Raw genomic sequence first — 13,458 nt, 5'->3', positions numbered from 1 at the left:
AAGGGAGGGGACAAGCAAGCGCCCCTCCTCCTCCTGAACCATATTAGGCCACATGCCCTCAACATGGGGGGGAAGGGTGCCAAAGCACCTTGTCCCCATGTTGGTGGAGACAAGGGCCTCTTCCCCACAACCCTGGGCTGTGGGTGTCTGCGGACAGGGTGCTTTAACAAGGAGGCCTCTAGATCTCCTTAATGTGAATGAGTATACCCCTACCCATTCAGAAAAAAAGTGAGTTTTTGACCTTTATTAAAACAAACAAAACAACGCATGATGATGTAGATCCATCATCAATCACTACGCTGCTGCCACCTTGAAAAAACAAAAAAAAACTCTGCTCGCGATGAACACTCCCACGGTCTGACTATCCTGGTGTGCTATTTCTTAAATAGCTATGGGGCAGGGACACCTGCTGACGTCACCTGGTGTCATTGTCCCACTATGATATCGGTGGCCAAGCATGCACCAGATCGATGATGTCACACTGTGCCGTGCATCGGCTGAAAAACACATAGATATGAACGTGTACCATAGAAAACCATGTTAAATGGAATGTAGTGCGTTTCTGAAAAATGCACTTAAAAACACATAGGGCCAGATCCACAAAAACGGGCATATATTTAGGCGGACGTAGCGCATCTCATATGCGCTACGCCGCCGTAAATCAGAGTGGCTCGTAGGGTATGCACAAAGAACTTGCTCCCATATGTGGGCCGGCGTAACGTAAATCTGCCGGCGTAAGGCCGCGTAATTCAAAATAGACTTGGAGTGGGCGTGTTGTATGTTAATCTAGTATGACCCCACGTAATTGACGCTTTTTACGAACAAAAATAGAGCGACAATTTTGAAAAAAATTCAATATTTATAACTTTTTGCTGTAATAAATATGCCCAAATAATATATACAAAAACTATTTTTTTCCTCAGTTTAGGCCAATATGTATTATTCTTCATATTTTTGGTAAACAAAAAATCGCAATAAGCGTTTATTGATTGGTTTGCGCAAAAGTTATAGTGTCTACAAAATATGGGATAGTTTAATGGCATATTTATTAATATTTTTTTTTTACTAGTAATGGCGGCGATCAGTGATTTTTATCATGACTGCGACATTACAGCAATCGGTGCTATAAAAATGCACTGATTACTGTAAAAATGAAACTGGCAGTGAAGGGGTTAACCTGTAGGGGGCACTGAAGGGTCCTAGGGAGTGGTTCCAACTGTTAGGGTGTGTGGCCATGAGTGACACGTCACTGATTGCTCTTCCCGAAGACAGGGAACAGACGATCAGTGACATGTTACTAGGAAGAACGGGGAGATGTTGTGTTTACACAGACATCTCCCCGTTCTTCAGCTCTGTGACCCAATCGCGGCACACGGCAGCAAATTAAAGGGGAAGTACCTGCACGCCCATTTTCCCAGCCATGCCATTCTGTCGACGTAAAAAGGCGTGCGGCGGTCCTTAAGCGGTTAAAATCATAAAAAATAATTGAATGCAATCAAATGTGAATTATGTGACACACTAATAAAATAATGAATGTGCCACACAAAACATGCAAGAACGTCCACTATAACAGCAAATGTGAAGCGTATAAGTCATTGTGAGACGTGGATTACAAGTGCAAGCAATCCTTATGGTGTCTGTGCTCCTCCACCAAACAGAAACTCTATCCACTTACTGTAACGTTGGACCCCCCCAAACTGAAGAGGTCCAATGTACTTGGGATTAGGTTCAACATAGCTGTCACCAGATCAAGTCACCAGATATACAACTCTGCTTCAAGGACTGCAATGATAATTTGCTGCCAATAGGGAGATCCAGAGGCAGGTCACATTCTCATAATTAGCCGACATTACCAAAGAAAATAAGATGATCCATAGTACATTATTACCATATAAAATGGCTTATTTCTTGAATAAGCATCTACTCACAAAAATAATGTTTTAATCACTAATACAATATAGCTTGCCACCCATTCCAGCATGCATGCATGATAATGTCAGCACCAAAGCTCCATCCCTACGCGTTTCGTACACATAGATGTCAGGGGAAATAGAGATACTGCTGTCACGCACAACCCATTTAATTGAAAGGGGGCATGCAGAATTTGCCCTGCAACTGCGTGTAATGCACACGGTTTCTGCGCTGTTCTGCAATCTTTTCAGGATAAAACAGGTGTTGAGGAGTTGGATTGCTTCTCAGAGTGCTGCACATGTGAACGAGCCCTTATTGACACATTTACATTCAGTTCACTGCTTTCATGTGTATATGTAAAACATATTTTAAACTATAGTTCTCTTTTTACTTCCATAGCAACTCCACAAAATCTTTACAATGAAATACTGGGTGAAAAAACACTTAGAAAGCTGTGTCCAGGACTGTAATACCGGCCATAATTATACTGTTGAAAATATAATTAAGCTTAATTAAAACATAATCATTGCCCTTGATTCACTAGTAGCAACAGAAGGGCAGAAATTCTAAAAGTGTACAAAGCATTAGAGAATAATTTGGATGATTATTCAGTTATATAGTGTATTATAAAATAATAATCTGTTATTCTAAATAACTGTAGTCTGAGAGTACATTGCAGTTCATTAAAAGGAAATGCTATTAAAATAATGCATTCATTAAAGGAATGGGAATGTCTAAGGAAAAGCCGCAGTATTCTAAATACACAAGTAGGATGAAAGGAGGAAACGTAATAGTTATGAGTGTATAAATATGGTTCCCTTCTGCATTATAAAAAAAAAAATATTTGCGTTAGCTGTTATGGATAGTACATACACTCATATATATATATACTGTAGGGATGAGGTTCAGGATTGTCAATACCCCGGGAGTTTAGAACTTCTGAATGGAGAACCTTTTGACCAAAGACTTCACAGTTTTGACACCAGAACATTGAGCACCTATAATGCAGGGCATAACCCTTGCCTCTGGTCTGTTTTTTGAAGGAATAGACAACCCAATCCTCTTTCTATAAAATGATACATGTTCTCTAAGGTAGTACACAGCTTCCCATGCCCTAATTTGACAACAGATGGCTTTGGCTTATTAGCTCTACAAATGGCCATAGTTGAAGAACAAGATTGCCCCCGGCCCCCTTGACTTTATTTGGGTGCGCTGCAAAGTTTTGGGCAGATTTTGCACTGAGAATTCGTTTTTGAAGATGGCAACTGCGGCAGTTTTTTTTTACAACTTTGTTGCTTTTGATATTGCAGGAGGCAACTATATGCAATAAATAGATAGTCCTATAAACAACATGCACTACCCAATGAGTGGTAGGAATGCTAAAATAAAAAAGATTACACACTGTATGCACAATGTTTATATGTAATGTCTACAAGAAACTATTAATATATACATTTTTTTTACAGTAGTTGTTCTTTAGTGGACAACGTAGGGACGCCAAGGAAAAAAACTTTAGTTTAGTCCTCGCAGATGTCCATGGAATTGTGGTAAGTACTTTCTAATCAAGGTATCTACGACTGGGTTAAAAGTTTTTGAGGCACATGAAAAGCAATGAGAAACAAAGTTCAGCTAGGCAAGACCCTTACTGAAGAAGTCAACGCTTTGACGAAACGCGTCTAGGGGACTTGTGTATTGATGTTACATTACGACCATCTTGAGACCTATTGTGTCTGAAATGTGTTTTCAGCTTGCACGGCTTTCAGTGCCATCTTTGTGAGTACCTTACCTTTTTTATATATTATTAAACATTTTAAATGGAGAGCCCTAGATTCTGCCTTCCTTCTTTTGTATATCTATCATATATGGTGAGATTTTTTTTTTGTGAGATCAGGGTTTTTATCCCATATGAATAAGCGATTTGGGCGAGGAAAGTGATTACCAGCACCACACCAGCCCTGGTGTGCCCCGTTGATGTATTGATTTTTTTAATTTGCTTCAATCAGTCACAGATACAATATATGAATTTTCAGCAATATGTGTTTATTGATTACCATTTTTACACTTTAATTATTATTGATGTTTTTTTTTTATAGTGCAGCACTGTCTATTGATTATTAGCACCAGTGAGAACACTTATTATAGCAGTGATAGCAGCTATTATTAATTATTCAAAATTTGTTTACACAACTTTATTTTACGAGATTGTGCAGATTAATATATTTACTTTAAGACTGCACAGAAAAGAAGAGAAAACAAAGTACCTCCTACTGAGTGCTTATTGCAGAGAAGGATTGGGGTCACTGGTACGGTCTCCAGTGTATTGAGTCCGGAAATGTTGAATGCTCACAGGAGCTGTTGTCTGGAGTTTCCCCAACTAGAGGCATGCTGGGTTTGATGTATTAAAGCAGAGTCTTAACCGAAAAGTGAATCCCTGCTAGTTTGCTCCCTCCTCCCAGCCTATAACTGGGTTACAGCTTTTTTTGGGGGGAAATGGGCAGTTGCCTACTCCCACTTCTACAATACCCATCTATGTCTCTTGCCCCTCTCCTCTCGCTGCCTCCTGGGACACATTGTATGTCCGAGGAGGCTGCCGGACCATCAACAAAGCACTGCACAAGCTCATGCAGGAAGCCACAGTCAGCTCCTGCATTCCACATAGGTAAGAAGTTCCAGCTGTTGGAAGACAGTGATGGACCTCAAGCATTGGTAAGCAACTGAATTTTAAAAGTCAGCTGTTAAAGTATTTGTAGCTGCTAAATTAATTTTTTTTAAATATAATTGAAGTCCCTTTTAATTATAAACAATATACACCCTAAGGGGGCCACGTATTACATTTAAAATGTTTCAAAGATTGAAAGCCTGGTACAAGAAAGGTTTCCTCATTTGCAATAATTTCAATTAGCATATTTCATTGACAAAAACACTAGCCTTACTACCATCACAGTCAATTGCAGAGTTGTCTGTTGTATAAAGTTTAATAAACATGTCTAATTTAAAGTGGATGTAAACCCGATTCATGAAATTTCAGCTGGACACATCTATCTGCAGTGTTTTCTTCAAATCACTTGTCCCGTAGCTTTGTCCTGCTCCATTTGTCTGTTATCAGCCTGATAACTTTTGACAAGCTCTCCGAGAAGGGAGCCTGAAGTGTGTATCGGGGGAGGTTGCTATAAACAGATTAGCACACAGCTAAACTAGTGACAGACAACCTCTGCATATGTGGGGAGGGGGTGTGTGCCTTTCCTCCAATCAGCTTACTCACAGTCTCTCACAGTGTATGGCAAGTATCCACACCTACAGGAGAAACCGGAAGAGAAAATTCTAGCAGGACATGCACTTTCTAAACAGTATATAAAGCTGAAGACAAGATATACATGTAAAACTTATGTAGGGAGATTTGTTTTATCTTTGTGTATCATCTGAGGCTGTTCACTTCACTGGGTATAGGAGAGGGTTTACATCCACTTTAACCACTTAAGGACCAGCTGTACATCGGCTCCCCTGGGCAAATCGCCCAGCTGTATATCGGCTGCTTTAAGACCACTAGGGGGCATGCGCGACGGTATGCCCGGTGGCCACGATGTCCGCCGGGCACCTGCGATCGCTCCTGAGAGAGACAGAATGGATAATGGAATCTGTCAATGTAAACAGACAGATCTTCGTACTGTCAGGAGAGAGGAGACAAATCTGCTGTTCATATTGGTTATGAACAGAGATCTGTCTCCTCCTCCAGGCAGTCCTATCCCCAAATAGTTAGAAACACTCCCTAGGACACACATTTAACCCCTTGATATCCCCTACTTTGTAGACGCTATCATTTTTGCACAAACCAATCAATATACGCTTATTGTGTGTTTTTTTTTTTTACCAGAAATATGTAGAAGAATACATATTGGCCTAAACTGAGCAAGAAATTCGTTTTTTTATATTTGGGGGGGGGGGGGGATATTTATTATAGCAAAGAGTAAACATTTTTTATTTTCTTTCAAAATTGACACTCTTTTTTTGTTTTTTAGCACAAAAAAATAAAAACCGCAGAGGTAATCAAATACCAACAAAAGACAGCTCTATTTGTGGGGAAAAAAGACTGTTTAGGTACAGCATTGCACGACTGTGCAATTGTCAGTTAAAGCAACGCAGTGCCGTATCGCCAAAAATTGCCTGGTCGTTAAGGGGACAAATCCTTCCGGGGCTTAAGTGGTTAAGTGAGAACAGTTTTATAAATAACCCCCTCCAAACAGAAAATATATTTGAAGAGATGTAATATTTCCTTCCAGCAGGGTGTGCTAGAGAGGTTTCATACCGTGTTATGAATGTTTAATGACCTAGCCAATTAGCAGGCTTTGGAAGTCTTTGGATGCATGCTGGAAGAACTGTTAAATTCAGTATATGGGACACTTTCTATTCTATCTTGTAAGAATGTAATTGTTAAAGGGGTCTCTTTGCCCAAGCCTTTGGGCCTATAGGATGGACAAAAAAAAAGCATAAGAACAATCCCTATAGAAAGCAAGACTTTTTGCCTGGAGACTGTATAAGACAATGCTGACCAACGCAACCAAACAGGGCTAGTGTGAACCAGCACTTAATATTTCAAGCTTTCTAAAGTGACCGTCACCCAATCATTTTATTCCCTGAGAAAAAGCCATGCCTGAAATCGACATGCCTCAGATTTTATTGCCATGTGAGAGAACGTGGGACATTAGAACTGTAGCTGTTGGTCACCTGGAAATCAATATATTTTAAAGATCAGAGCCAAAAGGGCTACACAATTATTTACAGTCCAAAGAGCAATAGGTTTACTATTGTACAAAATGTACACATGAGTCATGACACGTCTTTTCCACAACACATGGTGCATTGGTGATATGACATTGAGGTGAATACACAGTTGGTCTGCTAAACGTTTTAAAAGCAAATGGTGCTACCATATGTTACGAGACAATGAGGATTAAAGGTTATAGTAATTAGAGGTCAATACATTATCATATAGTCATCCGGTGCGTAACATGTATCTAAACATATAAAGCTCAGTTTCATCTCATTACATTAACTGGGCTTAAAATGTCAACCCAATTACATAAGCAACATACTGTAAATGTTAGAGACTTGTGAAAATCTGTCACCTGTAATAGTCATAAGATAGAGTAAGCTATACTACATTCAAACAACTTGGATGCATGGACTTCATTTCATATAGAGGTGCATTTAATGTTTTTTTTTTTTAGCTATAGACCAAACTATGGCCATTAACCACTTCACATCCAGAACAATTTTAACACTTCGCTCCTACATGTAAAAATCATATTTCTTTTGCTAGAAAATTACATTGAACCCCCAAACATTATATATGTTTTTTTTAGTAGAGACCCTAGAGAATACAATGGTGGTCATTGCAACATTTTTGCTTGCAGAGTATTTGCGCACGAAATTTTTAATGTTTAAAAAAAAAAACAGTAAAGTTAGTCCAATTTTTTTGCATAATGTGAAAGATGAAGTTACGCCGAATAAATAGATACCTAACATATCACGCTTCAAAATTGCACACGCTCGTGGAATGGCGCCAAACTTCGGTACTTAAAAATCCCCATAGGCGACATTTTTTTTTTTTTACAGGTTACATGTTTTGAGTTACAGAGGAGGTCTAGGGCTAGAATTATTGCTCTCGCTCTAACGTTCACAGCAACACCTCACACCGTTTTTATATGTGGGTGGGACTTATATACGCATTCGCTTCTGCGTGCGAGCATGCTGGGACAGGGGCAGTTTAAAATGTGTTTTTTTATTGTTAATTATACTTTCTTTTTTTTACATTGACACTTTAAAAAAAAAGTGATTACTTTTATTCTTATTGCAAGGAATGTAAACATCCCTTGTAATAGGAATAAGCATGACAGGTCCTCTTTACAGTGAGATATGGGGTCAATAAGACCCCACATCTCACCTCTAGGCTGGGAAGCCTGAAAAAAAATAAAAAAATTGATCTCAGCTTCCCAGCCAAGGCAGCGACTTTTTTTTTAATGCAGAGGCCGGGCGTGACGTCATAACATTGCGCCCGGCCTCCGACGTTCATAGAGACTCCGGCGGATCTGGTCCACTGGAAATCTCTATCGTCAACATCCGGGGTCGGCGGATCTGTTCTCCGACTCACCGATCGCATCGATGAGTCGGGAGAAGCACCGGAGGGCGACGGGAGGGGGGACATTTTAGTAAATCAAACCTGCTGTGTTCTGCTTTAAACTTGACATGCAAAAAGTATGAGTTTACATGGATGACACAATCTACTTTTCAATGGCAGGGGTGATTAAAATGACCAGATTTTTTTTATTTATGCAAAACTTTTGTCCCAGAAAAAAAAACTGTTTGCTGTAGCTGATTATAAAGTGTGAGCTGGAGTTTGGCTTTAATTTGTTAGTGCATCAAAATCTATCTAACACTCCCCTTTCCCCAGAGTGACAATGCGCTCCTTCATCCAGAGGGGAGGGCACTCTAATACAGGAGGTGTGTTACTGGCCAGATCACCAGATGAAAATAGAGCCAAAGAAAAGAAAACTAATGCAGCCATCACATCTAATGCGATTTATATAACATTTTTTTGTTTTGGGGTTATTACTGCTTTAACTTTAAAGGTGTTGTAAAGGTTATATATATTTTTAAAAAATTACAAACATGTTATAATTACCTGCTCTGTGCAAGGGTTTTGCACAGAGCAGCCCTGATCCTCATCTTCTGGGGTGCCCCACCAGCACTCCTGGCTCCTCCGCTTTCCATGGGGGCACCCATGTGGGCAGGTTCCTGAGTCCCTCTACTGCGTCCATTGACACAAACACTTCCGTGTCATTGGATTTAATTGACAGCAGTGGGAGCCAATGGCTCTTGCTGCTTTCAATCTATCCAATGAGGACAAAGACAGTGGTTGGAGTTGCTGGGCTCATGCACATCGTTGGAAAGGATGGGCTCAGGTAAGTTAAAGGAGGGCTCTGGGGGTAACTGCAGCAAAGAAAATTTTTCACATTAATGCATAGAATGCATTATGGTAAAAAAACAGTCAACTTTACAATCCCTTTAAAGATGACTTGCTCCACAATGACTAGAGCTACAGAGATGAATGAGTGTTTTTATATCTTGTTTATTATTATACGGTAATATTTTAATATGCATAGCCTAGGCACAGGTTAGCCTAAAGGTATCTGTTTGCATAAGCACTGAGAACATTCTAGGCAAGCCTACTCAACATCAAATAGGGTTGTAAACACTCAATAGGGTTTTGTGGAACCCTGGGGATGCTCCCATGGTTGCTAAAGGCTCCTTCAACAGTAACAGACTGATTTCCCACCTGATGGTGTCTGCATAGTCCCAGCACTGATGTTACTTGGCAGAGCCAGCACCGTGGGACCAATTGATTATCTCTTCTTTTCTCTTCCGTAAGTACTATAGCTACTGACACCAATGATCTTTTTAGTTGCCTGTAGAAGGAGAAGTCTTCCAAGTATAACTAAATTTATTCTTGTGAGCTGATTCCTGTCTTGAACATTATCAGTTACATTTTTCCTAGCTATCTCTGATGACTACGGCACCATACTCCTCTATGTTATGGACAATGGGATTGGGGTGGGTATCCATGTGCTTGTTTCTTCCGTAGTAATGAAGCTGATAGATGGGTAAAAATCCAAAAAGAAACTTGACCATTTTAAGCTCTGATATGACCGTTCGTGGCTCTATGAAGCTTTACCAGGAGGATTCACAGTAACCCATCTTCCTATAAACAGAGTCACGTGAAGGCAAGGACCCCAATCCAGTAAGATAAGCTATTTGTCTACCTTTAATTAATCTCGCATTTGTAGGCTGCGACTCTGAAATGTACGCATGACTCATTACGACCGGGATGATTTACCATGTCTAATTCTAATAGCTCTTGTTATATCAAGAGATAAAACACAGCGCAGCAACTAATTATAGCTTATTGCTCCGAGGTATTGTTTCTTATGCTAATATTTTGTTACATGTAATATATGGTGGAGATTAGTTACCATCCACTTTGCTTTCTTTTTGATTCAGCTACCATTAATTCTGTATCAGAAGTGGCAGAGAGTGATTTATGTAATCTTGTATCATGCTATTGGTTTCAGTAAAGCCCATACGTCAAAACGAGTGCAGAAATGTAGCCTCTAGTACGGCCTTGCTCTTTTTATTTCTGCTACTAAAAATAATTACACATGTTGAAAAGGAGATATATAGGCCAATGCATGATGGCATGGATATCATACATCAATGTTGGTTGCTTTCCCCAAGCACTATACACTACTTAAAATACAACCAATCTTTGGGCAAAAATATTAACTATTTGGGGTCAATAACACATACTATCCTAATCAGTGGAAGGTGATGGCAACGGGAAGCTATAGGGCAAAATAACTCTTTGTTTATTTTTTGTTTACACTTTCCTATATAATGTATTAAATCTACTTTGTAGTGTAAGGTACTCTACCAACACCATAAAAAAACGTTTTGTAGACCTTCTAGATCCAGGATCAAGTTCCATATACCACACCACCTCATTTGACAGGCCAAATAACATTTCCATTCCTAACTGGCAACACAACAACATTTTTACATTAGATACATTTTGTAAAAGTTGAAGACTCTGACCATAGTGGTCGGGTCAATAAACAAGTTTCCATAAGAAAAATCAACAAAAAGCACCCTGGATTACCAAAGGTTATCACATCATTAAGTTATGTGCCATTCAGGATAAACAAAGCATGCCATTGGCTCTCTTGATTTTCTTAGTAAAGTTTCTAAATGACACACACACATCCCACTTATACAAAATGATACATGGGACATACTTTAATGGCAACTATAATCACAGGTAGCGTTACTCACTGTGTCTCCGACTTTGTGGTGTCTTGTAGCAGTGACACCTATGCCGAAATCAGGAGATAGGGTCTCCTCCAGCCCCTCCCATGTCACATTCCTCACTAGTCAGCTGACCTCTAGTCTCTGCCCCCCAGCCATGCCATGAACTGAATGAGCAGCTGCTAAGAGGACGAGTTGGCGGTCACAGGCTCCAGGGAGAGCGGTGCAGGCTTCAAGAACAGCCCACAATCTGGTGACCCCTGACAAATCATCATTCGACCCCCAGGTTGAGACCCACTGTTCTAAAGGCTCAAGGTTTTTTACCTTCATGCATTCTAAGCATGAAGGTAAACAACCTTCTCTGTACAGCAGCCACCTCAGCCCCCCCAATACTTATCCCATCTTGATCCAGTGATGTGCACAAGAGCCTCAGCTCTCCAGAGGCACCCGCTGCTGTCAATCACTGCCAGTGAGCCAATAAGGATAGGGAGGGGACATGCAGAACAGCGGCTTGGGAGTGAGCCTGCTTGGGTGCCCCCACAGCAAGCTACTTACTGTGGGGACACTCAGCGTTGGCAGGGGACCTGAGAGGAAGAGGATCTGGGTTGCTCAGTGCAAAACCACTGCACAGAACAGGTACGTTAAATATGACATGTTTTTTAGTTTTTTTTTAAACCAAGCCTTTAATATCACTTTATTATAGAACTGTTCAAAGAGGTACGGTTATCTTTCATATCATTCATAGAATTGCCAGGAAACATAAGGGAAACCAAAGAGAAGATACATACTCCTTAGTTAGAATTTAGCACTAACTTTAACTTTGTCTACTGTACCCTGGAAAATGAAAATGATCCTCTAGAACAGGGGTCTCCAAACTTTCTAAACAAAGGGCCAGTTTATTGTCCTTCAGACTTTAGGGGGGCCGAACTGTGGCCAGCGGGAGTGTAAATTTTTCTAGCATCGGTGGGAGTAAACATTGTCACATTTGGTATAAGGTGGAAGAATAGAGCCCCATCATTGGATTCACTGGGAGGAATAGTACCCCATTTTTGGTGTCAATGGGAGAAATGGTGCCCCATTGTTGATGTCAGTTGGGAAAATTATGTCTTCAGTGGGAGAATAGTGCCCCAAGGGCCAGATAAAGGCAAGGAAGGGGCCATATGCTGCCCTCGGGCCACAGTTTGGAGACCACTGCTCTAGAAAATAACTAATTGTAGACCTGTAGGAATGAATTTTCTTCACTGGGACCTTCTACAGTTGTAGTCTAGCACAGATGACAATGTAAAGTTACATCAACAAAGTCATTATTTCTAAAATAAACAGAAAGTAAAATGCAATACAGAATTACAAAAAACATGCTTACTAGATATCAAGAATAAAAAATAAAGCTAATGCAGGCATCACATGTAAGAATTGGTAAGCTGCAATATAATAAATGCTTTTGGGTTTAAAGGGGTTGTAAAGCTTCCCGTATTTTTCACCTTAATGCATCCTATGCATTAAGGTGAAAAAACATCAGATGCTTACTGGCCCCCCCCCCAGCCTTTACTTACCTGAGCCCTCGAAAGTCCCACATCAAGAACGTGGCTTCTCGGTTCTTCTCGGCTCTTCATTGGATAGATTGATAGTAGCACAGCCATTGGCTCGCGCTGCTGTCAATCAACTCCAATGACGAAAGGGCCGGGGGCGGAGCCAAGTCCTGTAGTTTACTGCTATGGACGCCGAATACAGGACTCGGGAGCAAGCCCGCAAGGTAATCCCCTTGGGAAAGCGCTTCCCAGGGGGGTTAGCTGCTGCGGGGAGGAGCCGAGACAGCCGCCGAGGGACCCCAGAAGACGAGGTTCGGGGCCACTCTGTGCAAAACGAGCTGCACAGCGGAAGTAAGTATGACATGTTTGTTATTATTTTTTTTTAAATGGAACCTTTAGTACCCATTTAATACTACTTTAAAAATAGTTTTATTCATCATTGTAGAAAACCAGATCCTTAGAAGTCAAGTTAATATTTGTATTACTTTGGGTAGGGTTTTATATTTCAACTCAGATTTGTAGATTTGTAGAAAGCATTCTATAGCTCCAGCTGCTCTGATTTCATCACACCATTTTCCCCGAACATCGCTTCAGCGTAAAAGTCAAAATATGTCTTATCTCTGCTTTACACCAGCCAGAGCAGCGAATTGTTTTTAGCTAAGCATTAGTAACTAATAGGATCACTGATTGAGAAGATGGAAATGTCATAAGCTGAAAATGATTATGACACTTGCAGGATTTAAACTGTCTACACAGCACATTTGCTTGAGAATCCACAAAATTACATTTTTCTTTTTTTAATTATATTAACAAAAACACACTGAGCAGAACTGATATAAAACTTATGTGTCATTGTTTAGAACAACTGTTATTAACTGGGAATTTAACAGACTGTCCTCATGTTTGAATAAAAAATAGCAATGCAAAAGCATTAAAGCATTAGTCTACCGCGCAGTATGAAGACCGGTGGCCTAAATCATTCCCTGGCTTCTTGTACAACACCGGGGCTGTGGTGGTGACATTTCCTGCCCACCTTGGAGTTTTTTCATGTCCCTAGCCCACTTGGAGGCGTCCTCATGCCTCCTGTATCTCCATAGTATAATATACATTTAAATCCGGCAGGGAGAGTGGGGACCCCTCCTGATGGCTGTGGCTGCTGTGC

This window comes from Rana temporaria, chromosome 5, assembly GCF_905171775.1.
Source record: "Rana temporaria chromosome 5, aRanTem1.1, whole genome shotgun sequence".
In the NCBI taxonomy this organism is placed as follows: Eukaryota; Metazoa; Chordata; class Amphibia; order Anura; family Ranidae; genus Rana; species Rana temporaria.
The sequence above is the reverse complement of the archived record's forward strand: the minus strand, read 5'-3'. Positions refer to the sequence as shown.